The following is an 11,666-nucleotide window of genomic DNA, read 5'->3' as shown; positions in this document are numbered from 1 at the left end:
GGACTGCCTGAATTAGGGACGGCGCGGAGCCGCCATTGCAGAGAACACGGCGAAGGGAAACACGTGTTGAAAGTGAAAACAAGGATTGCAGATTTTTGGCCCGCGCAATCCGAGTCTGAATGAATCCTCCACCTGCATTACGCTCAATTCTGAGGGTGATACTTCAGGAAGCGGGGAAGTGAAGTGATTGCAGACAGCACTGACCAGGTTGAAGTGAATGGTGCCGTCCTGAGGAATGTCAGCAATGAAGGGAGATTGAAAAGTTTGGGGCTGCTCTCTTTGGAGAACAGAGGGCTGATAGCTGGCCTGATTGAGGTTTTCCACATCATGAGGGTTTTAGACAGAGGAAATAATGCAGTGAAAATGATCCCAGGCCTGAAAAGATCGAGAACGATTTGGCAGAGATTTAAAGTCATCAGGAAAATAAGTAAAAGTGACATTAGGAAGACCGTTTTCGCACAGGGAGCGGGGCCAGTCTGACAGTGACAAAGAGGCAGATTCAATGGACACAAAAGGAAATTCGGTGGACATGTTCAATGTAACAACGTGCAGATTTACAGAGAACAGGCGACAGAGTGGGACACGTATTTACATATTGTTTTGAACCAGCAGAGCTAAGGTGGGCTGCATGGCCTCAGTCTGCGCTGTCACGGATTTCGTGATTCTGAGTGAAATCGGAGTTGGACCAACAGAATGGAGGAAATTTGACAACGGATATATTCTGCCCAACAGGATACTCCATTACAGCAATGAAGGTGTTTTGACATCATTCTCGAAGGTGCATGACACAATGCAGATTCAAAACTGAGGATTCATTTGAATCACTGAGTAATTTGTTTACAGTAATTCAGTTGAGGTGAGCGGAGTTGCGCATTGGGAGCCACTCCAGTTGATCTGTCGAAGCCGTTTTCTCCTGTGTGATAGTCCCACCAGCACTCCAATTTGCTGTTCTTCCAGTCAGTAGATACAGATTACTGTCCCATACTGATACATGGGCTTGTGAAGGTCTGAGTGCTCTTCTCCTGTTCACTGTCGGCCTCCTATGATCCGAATAATCAAACTTCTCTTCTCCGAGAGTAGGAATAAACTGGTGAAGGTGAAACACATCAGTTTCGGTGTGTCCCATGTGCAGGAGGCCCTGCAGTAATTCACCACGCTGTTTCACACAGCAGCATCCTCTCGGTGAATTACACTTGGCAAAAAAATCGATTGAACCAAATCAGTGTCCGCCACAGTATTTTAGTGACACCGTTTATAAAATTCAGGCTCACCGTTAATGTTGAGAGGGGCCGTCAGACTGTAGTTTCCGCTCCTTATGTTGAATAATGATAATTTCAACTGTGTGCAGTGAGAGGAAAGAATTTGCTGTTGGTGGGATCGAAAGTTTACACAAAGGAGACTTAGCTCAACAAATGTATGGACGGAGCACAATCCTTCCTTGAAGGTGAAATGTAAGAAGCCGATATTTAGTGAGCCTGACGTGATTTGAACACGTAACCTTCTAATCTGGAATCAAACGCGCTACCGTTGCGCCACAAGCTCACAGAGAGCTGGTCGCTTCTATTCATACTTAAGGGAAGTGATCACACTGCAATGATTTTCCGTTCTGAGTAACAACGAAGATCAACAGTTCATGTCTGTTCTGTTTCTCCCCCCTCTCTTTCTGTCTCTCGAAACAATTTCCAACTCTGTCTCAATGAAAATCTGAAAGAATTGCGGATGCTGTATATCAGAAACAAAAAACAGGAGTTGCCGGTGACCCTTCCACAGAACTGATGGTGATTGGGAAAATGTCGGTTTATATGCAGGAGATATGGTGGGAGGAATCAAGGACAATGGAAATGAAATGTCAAGGCTACATGAGAAAAACAAACCAGTAAAGTTGCTGAATGACTTTCTGCTGTCCTATTCGATTAAAAAAGATGACAAGAAATACAGAATATAACTTCAGTGCTAGATTAGAATGTGAAAAACAATAGCCACAAAGCTTTTATAACAGTGAATAATATCAAATATACACCATATGAAGCAACATATGTCTACATTTAAATCAACGGGCCAATCCGTTAGATTCTGCTCCATCCCATGAGTAATTACACTTTTAATTCTGAACATGAGGAAAGTATCAATGTTTTCCAAAATGCAAATTGTATCCACTGTCTCCCGTCAATAAATATCTCTGAGAACATCGGAGTCAAGTCACAGCGCTGTCAGATGAAGGGGAAGCTGAAACAGCCTCACACGCTGCTCACGGGCACATTTTACTTTCCCCAACTCAACGCCTCAACCACTGCGGCTCCTGGGAGTGGAAAGGAAACAATCACCAAAACCCAGTCTTAGTTTTGTGAATCATCAGAAAATAAGCAAACCTTCATCCCTTCGGATTTTCTATCCTGGGCTAACAGGGATGGGTTTTGTCACTCTTTTGTCGGATATTGCAAGTGGATGTTTTGCAGAAAAGCTCCGCAATGCAATCTGATTAATCAGGACCTGGATGTTTTCGGTCTTTGAATGTAAGTGTTGTGCTCCAGAACTTTGTTGTTCACAGTTTATAATATTAATCTGCCCAGTCCCCTGTACCACTTGTCGAAAATGTTTAATTTGCGTCTTGTAATCCTTTCACTGTCTGCTAATTAGTGCTTTACCTAAGTTATCTTGACCTTGCATACCGGAAGCCTCAAGCTAATTTCACGAGAAACATTCTCCAGTTCAAAAGCCAACTGTTAGTGATGGCTCCTTTTCTTGTACCGTATCCAATTTCAGATCAATGTTGTTAATGTCCCTTTTATTAGAGTAAAAAATGAGGTCTGCAGATGCTGGAGATCACAGCTGAAAATGTGTTGCTGGTTAAAGCACAGCAGGTTAGGCAGCATCTCAGGAATAGGGAATTCGATGTTTCGAGCATAAGCCCTTCATCAGGAATGAGAGAGAGTAGCCAAGCAGGCTAAGATAAAAGGTAGGGAGGAGGGACTTGGGGGAGGGCGATGGAGGTGGGATAGGTGGAAGGAGGTCAAGGTGAGGGTGATAGGCTGGAGTGGGGTGGGGGCGGAGAGGTCAGTAAGGAGATTGCAGGTTAGGAGGGCGGTGCTGAGTTGAGGGAACCGACTGAGACAAGGTGGGGGGAGGGGAAATGAGGAAACTGGAGAAATCTGAATTCATACCTTGTGGTTGGAGGGTTCCCAGGCGGAAGATGAGGCGCTCCTCCTCCAGCCGTCGTATTGTTATGTTCTGCAGGTGGAGGAGTCCAAGGACCCGCATGTCCTCGGTGGAGTGGGAGGGAGAGTTAAAGTGTTGAGCCGCGGGGTGGTTGGGTTGGTTGGTCCGGGCGGCCCAGAGGTGTTCTCTGAAGCGTTCCGCAAGTAAGCGGCCCGTCTCCCCAATATAGAGGAGGCCACATCGGGTGCAGCGGATGCAATAGATGATGTGTGTGGAGGTACAGGTGAACTTGTGGCGGATATGGAAGGATCCCTTGGGGCCTTGGAGGGAAGTGAGTGTGGAGGTGTGGGCGCAAGTTTTACATTTCCTGCGGTTGCAGGGGAAGGTGCCTGGGGTGGAGGTAGGGTTGGTGGGGGGTGTGGATCTGACGCGGGAGTCACGAAGGGAGTGGTCCTTGCAGAACGCTGATAGGGGAGGGGAGGGAAATATATTCTTGGTGGTGGGGTCCGTTTGGAGGTGGCGGAAATGACAGCGGATGATATGTTGTATGCGGAGGTTGGTAGGGTGGTAGGTGAGAATCAGTGGGGTTCTGTCTTGGTGGCGGTTGGAGGAGCGGGGCTCAAGGGCGGAGGAGCGGAAAGTGGAGGAGATGCGGTGGAGGGCATCGTCGATCACGTCTGGGGGGAATCTGCGGTCCTTGAAGAAGGAGGCCATCTGGGCTGTGCGGTGTTGGAACTGGTCCTCCTGGGAGCAGATGCGGCGTAGACGAAGGAATTGGGAATATGGGATGGAGTTTTTGCAGGGGGCAGGGTGGGAGGAGGTGTAGTCCAGGTAGCTGTGGGAGTCAGTCGGTTATCGCCCGAGATAGAGATGGAAAGGTCTAGGAAGGGGAGGGAGGAGTCTGAGACAGTCCAGGTGAATTTCAGGTCGGGATGGAAGGTGTTGGTAAAGTTGATGAACTGTTCAACCTCCTCGTGGGAGCACGAGGCAGCGCCGATACAGTCATCGATGTAGCGGAGGAAAAGGTGGGAGGTGGTGCCAGTGTAGTTGCGGAAGATCGACTGTTCCACATATCCTACGAAGAGGCTACCTGGACTACACCTCCTCCCACCCTGCCCCCTGCAAAAACTCCATCCCATATTCCCAATTCCTTCATCTCCGCCGCAACTGCTCCCAGGAGGACCAGTTCCAACACCGCACAGCCCAGATGGCCTCCTTCTTCAAGGACCGCAGATTCCCCCCAGACGTGATCGACGATGCCCTCCACCGCATCTCCTCCACTTCCCGCTCCTCCGCCCTTGAGCCCCGCTCCTCCAACCCCCACTGGTTCTCACCTACCACCCCACCAACCTCCACATACAACGTATCATCCGCCGTCATTTCCGCCACCTCCAAACGGACCCCACCACCAAGGATATATTTCCCTCCCCTCCCCTATCAGTGTTCCGCAAGGACCACTCCCTTCGTGACTCCCTCGTCAGATCCACACCCCCCCCACCAACCCAACCTCCACCCGATGTGGCCTCCTCTATATTGGGGAGACAGGCCGCTTACTTGCGGAATGCTTCAGAGAACACCTCTGGGCCGCCCGGACCAACCAACCCAACCACCCCGCGGCTCAACACTTTAACTCTCCCTCCCACTCCACCGAGGACATGCAGGTCCTTGGACTCCTGCACCGGCAGAACATAACAACACGACGGCTGGAGGAGGAGCGCCTCATCTTCCGCCTGGGAACCCTCCAACCACAAGGTATGAATTCAGATTTCTCCAGTTTCCTCATTTCCCCTCCCCCCACCTTGTCTCAGTCAGTTCCCTCAACTCAGCACCACCCTCCTAACCTGCAATCTCCTTACTGACCTCTCCGCCCCCACCCCACTCCGGCCTATCACCCTCACCTTGACCTCCTTCCACCTATCCCACCTCCATCGCCCTCCCCCAAGTCCCTCCTCCCTACCTTTTATCTTAGCCTGCTTGGCTACTCTCTCTCATTCCTGATGAAGGGCTTATGCTCGAAACGTCGAATTCCCTATTCCTGAGATGCTGCCTAACCTGCTGTGCTTTAACCAGCAACACATTTTCAGAATGTCCCTTTTATTTCTTCAAATCCACGTTTCGCTCACAGGGCATGAACAGAACTGTCACCAAATACATTTACCAATCTACGTTCATTCTATCGTTTGTATTAGCATTTTCAACATTTCTCATCAAAATAACTCGAGAGACTTTCATCACCATTTTCTGTGAACAGTTCTACATTAGCTTTGCTGAATGAACCCCAAATTTCTTGAAGTGGCTCCTTATTTTCGGCCCTGATTATTCATCTCTCTACGCACGGAAATGGATCCTTCCCACCCGCTCTGTCCCTCATCAATGTGTGTAATTCAATTCAATCTCCCATCAGCCTCCTCTGTCCTGATCAAATCCAGGGGAACAGGAAACGTTGGGGCTATGGCGCGGACAGGACAAGTCCAGTACTCACCTTTCCTGTTAGAGCAATTCCATGAGAAATTTTTGACCACAACTTTGGGAGTGTAGTTGTGGCCGAACATTTAAAGTGCTGGCGTGGAGATCCTTTGGGGCTTCCCCGCCCAGGGTGGTAACCTGCTGACTATGCTTTCTTCGCTGGCGATTTTAAATGACTTCCTGTTGTTTGCATTATCGCTCAAACTTCACAAAACCCGTCTCAATAAAGTCCCGTTTTCTCATGTCTGGGAATTGATTTCCATGCAGGAAACTCGTGTTCGGAACAAACAGCGTGCCAGACTCAAAACGTCAGCTCTGTTTACCTTTCCACAGATGATACACGACCTGTTGGCTTTCTGCAGTATTCTCTGTGTTTATTAGGCACAAGTGCTGCTTTTCATTCAAGAACTTCAATTTCTGTCCTCTGGTAACTGACTCTGGTTAGTGGCAATTGGTTCTTCTGATCATTAATCTGCCCATTCCCACCGCTTCTTCTCCCATCATTACCAACAGCCCCAGGAAATCTCCAGTTAAACTTCTTTGCTCCAAAGCGAACATTCCCAACCTTGGGAATGTCTCCCCACAATGGAAATTCCTCATCCCTGGAAATGAAGCATGGCGTACACTTGGGAAGAGATTTTGGCAAAATATTGTCAGTTAGGAAATGGAAAAATGTTCATGAAGCAAAACAGAAATCCCAGTCTCCAGCTTTGTGAACCTTTAGAAACTCTTTGGGAAGCGGATTTAGATGAGAATGAAAGATGAACCGTCCGACTGAGCAGAGACAGCCCAGACACCGTCCCCTTGTTGAAGAGGCTGGGAGATTGACTCTGATGTTCTCGGGACATGAACTGATCTGAGACATTGAAAGAATTGTCGTTCGTGCACATCAGGAATTCAAACCCATTCTCGCCTCCGAGCCAATGAAGGAACTCGGGAACAGGCAAAACACTGAAAGGCTCGAAGGGCGACGGTCCCGGAGGAAGAAAACTAGTTCCTCGTGACATGGATGTGTCTGCAGAGGGTGGGATCAGACTGTCCCCGGTGTCTCCACAATGAATGTCCCAGGCATTATTCAGGAAAAGTAAAAGTGATAGACGACAATTGTAATTCTAGGCGGGGCAGGCTGAATTATGAATTCATTAATAGCCTCCCCTAAGCGATGGCGCAGTCCACGACATCGCCTGTCTCTGTGGCGCAATTGGTCAGCGCGTTCGGCTGTTAACTGCAAGGTTGGTGGTTCAAACCCACCCAGGTACGCTTAGTTTTGCCCTCTTCCTTGGCTTCGCGACTGTGTGCACTTTAATGGGGTCAGGAAAATGTTATCCGAGCGGAAACCTTCTCCACAATGGGGTTTCTGAATTGTATTATTGTCTAACGTAAGGGACTGCGGATGCTGAGGACCCGAGACAAAAAAGAGAAACTCGGCAGGTTTGACGTCACCTGTCGGAGAAAACGGAATTCTGAAATGCTGTGTCTGATTCTCTTTCCATAGATGTTGCCTGACCTTCTCCGTTCCTCCTGAAATTTCTAGATTTGTTTTTAACTGAAAGTTCATTTCATCTTTTGCGATGAAACACCTAGACTCGCAGTGTGCAGATATTTAACCCTTTCGAATCACTGAAGTGAATGGATTCAAACAAACTCTGCGATGATTCACTCTTTCTCAGCTCCGCAGGCAGACAGACCTGCGAAGTGAAGCTGTCAGTGTAGTTCTGTATTCGTGGGCTGAGTGGTTAATGCGATGGACTTGAAACCCATTGCGGTTTCCCCACGCAGGTGTGACCCCTGCCGACTACAAAATGAGAAATGTCGTCGAAAAGAAAGGGAGCTTGCTCCCCGGCTTCTTCTTTAAGATTCAAGTCAGTGGAGTGGGAAAACTATTTCACTCACATTGGGACTGGTGGGAATCTGCAACCCATTGCCTGTTCGGGTGGAACAAGCAGATACCCGCAGAGCTTCTTTTGAGGCTGTGAGCCAAGTGTCTGCAAATGAGACTAGAACAGTGAGGGACATGAAATCGTGATCGAAATGAAGCAGGCGCCTGAGGTCAAGGATGCTTCCTTTGCCAGTGAAAGATACTGCTTCACAATGTTGGGACTGTGGAAGGGAAGCAGTGACGCTGATTATCTTTGGTTGTTGAAGGGCTTTGTTTAATCTTTTGTCGGATATTGCAAGTGGATGTTTTGCAGAATAGCACCACAATGCAATCTGATTAATCAGGACCTGAATGTTTTCAGTCTTTGAATGTGTGTGTTGTGCTTCAGAACACTGTCGTTCACAGTTTATAATGCTTATCTTCCCAGTCCCCTGTATCACTTGTCGAAAATGCTTAATTTGCGTCTTGTAATCCTTTCACTGTCTGCTAATGAGGGTAGCGTTTCCGTGTTTTACCTAAGTTCTCTTGACCTTGCATACCTCAAGCCTCAAGCTAATTTCACAAGAAACCTTCTCCAGTTCAAAAGTTAATGATGGCTCTGTTTCTTGTCATCTTTTTATTGAAAGAGAGTTGGAAATTGTTTCGACAGACAGGAGGAGATGGGGGAGAAACAGAACAGACATGAACTGTTGATCTCCGTTGTTACTCATAACGTAAAATCATTGTAGTGCGATCATTTCCCTTAATCATGAACTAGAGGCTAGGCGCTCTCGGTGAGCTTGTGGCGCAACGGTAGCGAGTCTGACTCCAGATCAGAAGGTTGTGTGTTCAAATCACGTCAGGCTCACTGAAGTCATCTTCTTGCACTTCAAATCAGGAAAGGAGTACGTTCACTCTGGATATCTGTTGAGTCAATTCTTTTTTTCCAGAAACTTTCGATCACACGTGAAGCTTTGCTGTCAGCTTATTTGTGAACACTGTGTCAGGGAGGTGGTGTGCCCAGTGTTTGGGTAAATGCTCAGCTCCCCCCAGTGTGAGAGGTCAAACACAAACTGTTCATCACGGGATTTAAACACGCAGCCCCTTCATTCAGTTGGTGACAGCGTGGTGTGAATAACATTATTACGATACCTTTACAACATAATCTAGAGACTCCCAGCTTGATGTTTCAATGTATCAGGAGATCCCAGCTCCTCCTGTTATAGCAGAGTGACAGCGAGTTCAGATAGAAATGTTTTCCAACAACAACGAATCATTTCCTCTCACTGGACACAGTTGAAGTGATATTTATTCAACAGCAGGAGCGGAAACCACAGTCTGACGGCCCCTCTCCACATTTTCGGTTAGCCTGAAGTTTATAAACTGTGTCAGTAAAACCCAATGGCGGATATCTATTTGGTTCAATCAGCTTTTAGCCAAGTGTAGTTGAGCGGGAGGATGAAGCTGTGTGAAACAGCGTGGGGAATTACTGCAGGGCCTCCTGCGCATAGAACACACCACAACAGATGTGTTTCACCTTCACCAGTTTATTCCCATCTCAGAGAAGAGAAGTTTGATGATTCGGATCATAGGAGTCCGACAGAGAACATGAGAATAGCACTCAGACCTTCACAAGCCTGTCACCACAGCTGGGTCATCGTGGCCCGTGTATCAGTATGGGACAGTAATCTGCATCTACTGACTGGAAGCACAGCAAATTGGAGTGCTGGTGGGACTATCACACAGGAGAAAATGGCTTCGACAGATCAACTGGAGTGGCTCCCAATGCGCAACTCCACTCACCTCAACTGAATAACTGTAAACAAATTATTCAGTGATTCAAAGGAATACTCGGTTTTGAATCTGCATTGTGTCATGTACCTTCGAGAATGATGTCAAAACACCTTCATTGCTGTGATGGAGTAGCCTGTTGGGCAGAATATACCCCTTGTCAAACTTCCCACGTTCTGTTGGTCCAACTCCGATTTCACTCAGAATCACAAAATGTGTGACAGCGCAAACTGAGGCCATGCAGCCCACCTTAGATCTTCTGGTTCGACACCATAATAAATAAGTGTCCGTTTTTGTATCATTCTCCCTGTAAATCTGCATATTGTTACATTGAACATGCCCACCGAATTCCCTTTTGTGTCCATTGAATCTGCCTCTTTGTCACTGTCAGACAAGGATTTACTGACCCCACTCCCTGTGCGAAAACGGTTGTCCTAATGTCACTTTTACTTATTTTCCTGATGACTTTAAATCTCTGCCAAATCGTTCTCGTTCCTTTCAGGTCTGGGAGCATTTTTATTACATTATTTCATCTGTCTAGACCCCTCCATGACGTGGAAAACTTCAATCAGGCCAGCTTTCAGCCTTCTGTTCTCCAAGGAGAACTGCCCCAACTTTCCAGTCTCCCTTCATTGCTGACATTCCTCGTTCACTTTAACCTGTTCAGTGCTGTCTCCAATCCCTTCACTTCCCCGCTTCCTGAAGTATCACCCTCAGAATTAAGCAGGAATGCAGCTGCAGGATTCACTCAGAGTCGGATTGCGCAGGCGAAAAATCTGCAATCCTTGTGTTCACTTTGAACAAATGTTTCCCTTCGCGTATTCACTGCAATCGGAGCTCTGCCCCATCCCTAATTCAGGCAGTCCGATCTTATTTAACGAAGCGGCTTTTTGAGAAAATTGTCCGGGCATTTGTGCTCAAAGTTTGCCTGGGATTGGCACCCGGGACCTCTGACACAGGCGTGAGAGCATTTTCACAACATTATTTCCGGAGTCTAGATCCTACATGACTAGGAAAACTTTCGTTCTCCGAGGAGAGTTGTCCCAAATTTCCAATCTAACTTCATTGCTGACATTTTTCAAACACTGCACCACTCACGTCAAACTGTTCAACGTGACCGCCAATGATGTCACTTCCCTGGTTTCTGCCCCATTCGTACTACAGGCAGCCCAACCTCGTTTGACCAAGGTGCTTTGTGAGAAAATTGACCATTCAGTTTTGGACGAGATAAGAAACGGTGGCTCGTCTGAGATTTGAACGCAAGACCTCTCACACGTCTGCGTAGGAGAAGAATCAAAGGGAAAGTTTGGCATGGAGCTAGAACACTGCTGCAAGCCTGAGACAGAGATGTTGGCCAGGGAACAGGGTGATGCGTTAAAGTGGCAGACAACCGCAAGGTCTGGGCCTTTTCCCTGCGGGCAGAACCGGGATGTTCTGCGAAGCAGTCACCCAGTTTATGCTTCATGCTACATTGGGGAAACGACACTGTGAGCAGCGAATGCAGTGGACTAGGTTGTGGCAAAAGTGCTGCTTCACCTGGCAGGTATGTTTGAGCCCTTGGATATTCAGGAGGGAGCCGGTAAATGGGCAGGTGTTACACATTCGGCGGTTGCAGGCGAAAGCGACTTGGCACAATGGGAGGTGGGTGTGGGGTGTTGCGAGTGAAGGAAGAGTGGACCCGAAGTGTAACCCCTGGCACAACGGCTGCGTGTTGGGACCATAACCCACTCTCTCCTATTCACTCAATGTCGTCTTTAGCAGCTTTCCCTTATAACTGCGCTCTGTTCTGCACCTCGCCTTCTCATCTGCTTCCGAAAAAAAGCTTGGACATAAATATTTCACAGTGATATACTGGCCCAATGTGCACAGTCGAGTTGATACACTCGTGGAGATCTGCGTGGTCTTCTCCTGTTCTCTGTATCCCATGGTGAGGAGGGTAATGCTTGTCACTGGCCGCTCGGGTGTCATAGAAAAATTTCAAAACAAAATGGTTGAATTGTCTGCCAGTGGAGAGAGCCCGATTCCTGGGGACGTGACAAACAGCAGCAGGGAGACTGAATGAGAAGCAGCTGTTCGAGAATCTCTTTGCCGCTAGCAATTCTTAGAGCAATCTCAAATGTATTTCATAGTGAGCACGTCTCAGGTCACTCAAGCGGTGTGGGGCGCTCATCGCGCGCCGGCTCGCTGGCTCGTTGGTCTAGGCGTATGATTCTCGCTTAGGGTGCCTTCCTGTGATGAGTTGCGAGAGGTCCCGGGTTCAAATCCCGGACGAGCCCGAGGTTTTTCTAAAACTTGACTTGTGCAAAACTGCCTGATTAATTTTCTCAAAAAGCACCTTGGTGAAACGAGGTTGGGCTGTCTGGAGTACGGACAAGGCAGAAAACAGGGAAGTGAA

General features: G+C 47.9%; 3 non-coding genes across 3 annotated transcripts; 2 read left to right on the top strand and 1 right to left on the bottom strand.

Moving 5' to 3' along the window:
* Positions 1 to 1,470: 1,470 nt before the first annotated feature.
* Positions 1,471 to 1,542, bottom strand: trnaw-cca (transfer RNA tryptophan (anticodon CCA)). The gene has a single exon. It is a non-coding gene; the product is annotated as a tRNA-Trp (tRNA).
* A 5,266-nt stretch (positions 1,543 to 6,808) lies between these two features.
* trnan-guu (transfer RNA asparagine (anticodon GUU)) lies at positions 6,809 to 6,882 on the top strand. The gene has a single exon. It is a non-coding gene; the product is annotated as a tRNA-Asn (tRNA).
* Positions 6,883 to 8,276: 1,394 nt separating this feature from the next.
* On the top strand, positions 8,277 to 8,348 carry trnaw-cca (transfer RNA tryptophan (anticodon CCA)). Its single transcript has one exon. It is a non-coding gene; the product is annotated as a tRNA-Trp (tRNA).
* Positions 8,349 to 11,666: the final 3,318 nt, after the last annotated feature.

Source organism: Hemiscyllium ocellatum (assembly GCF_020745735.1).
Source record: "Hemiscyllium ocellatum isolate sHemOce1 chromosome 27 unlocalized genomic scaffold, sHemOce1.pat.X.cur. SUPER_27_unloc_24, whole genome shotgun sequence".
NCBI classification, from domain to species: domain Eukaryota; kingdom Metazoa; phylum Chordata; class Chondrichthyes; order Orectolobiformes; family Hemiscylliidae; genus Hemiscyllium; species Hemiscyllium ocellatum.
This window is presented reverse-complemented; position numbering and strand designations above follow the sequence as displayed.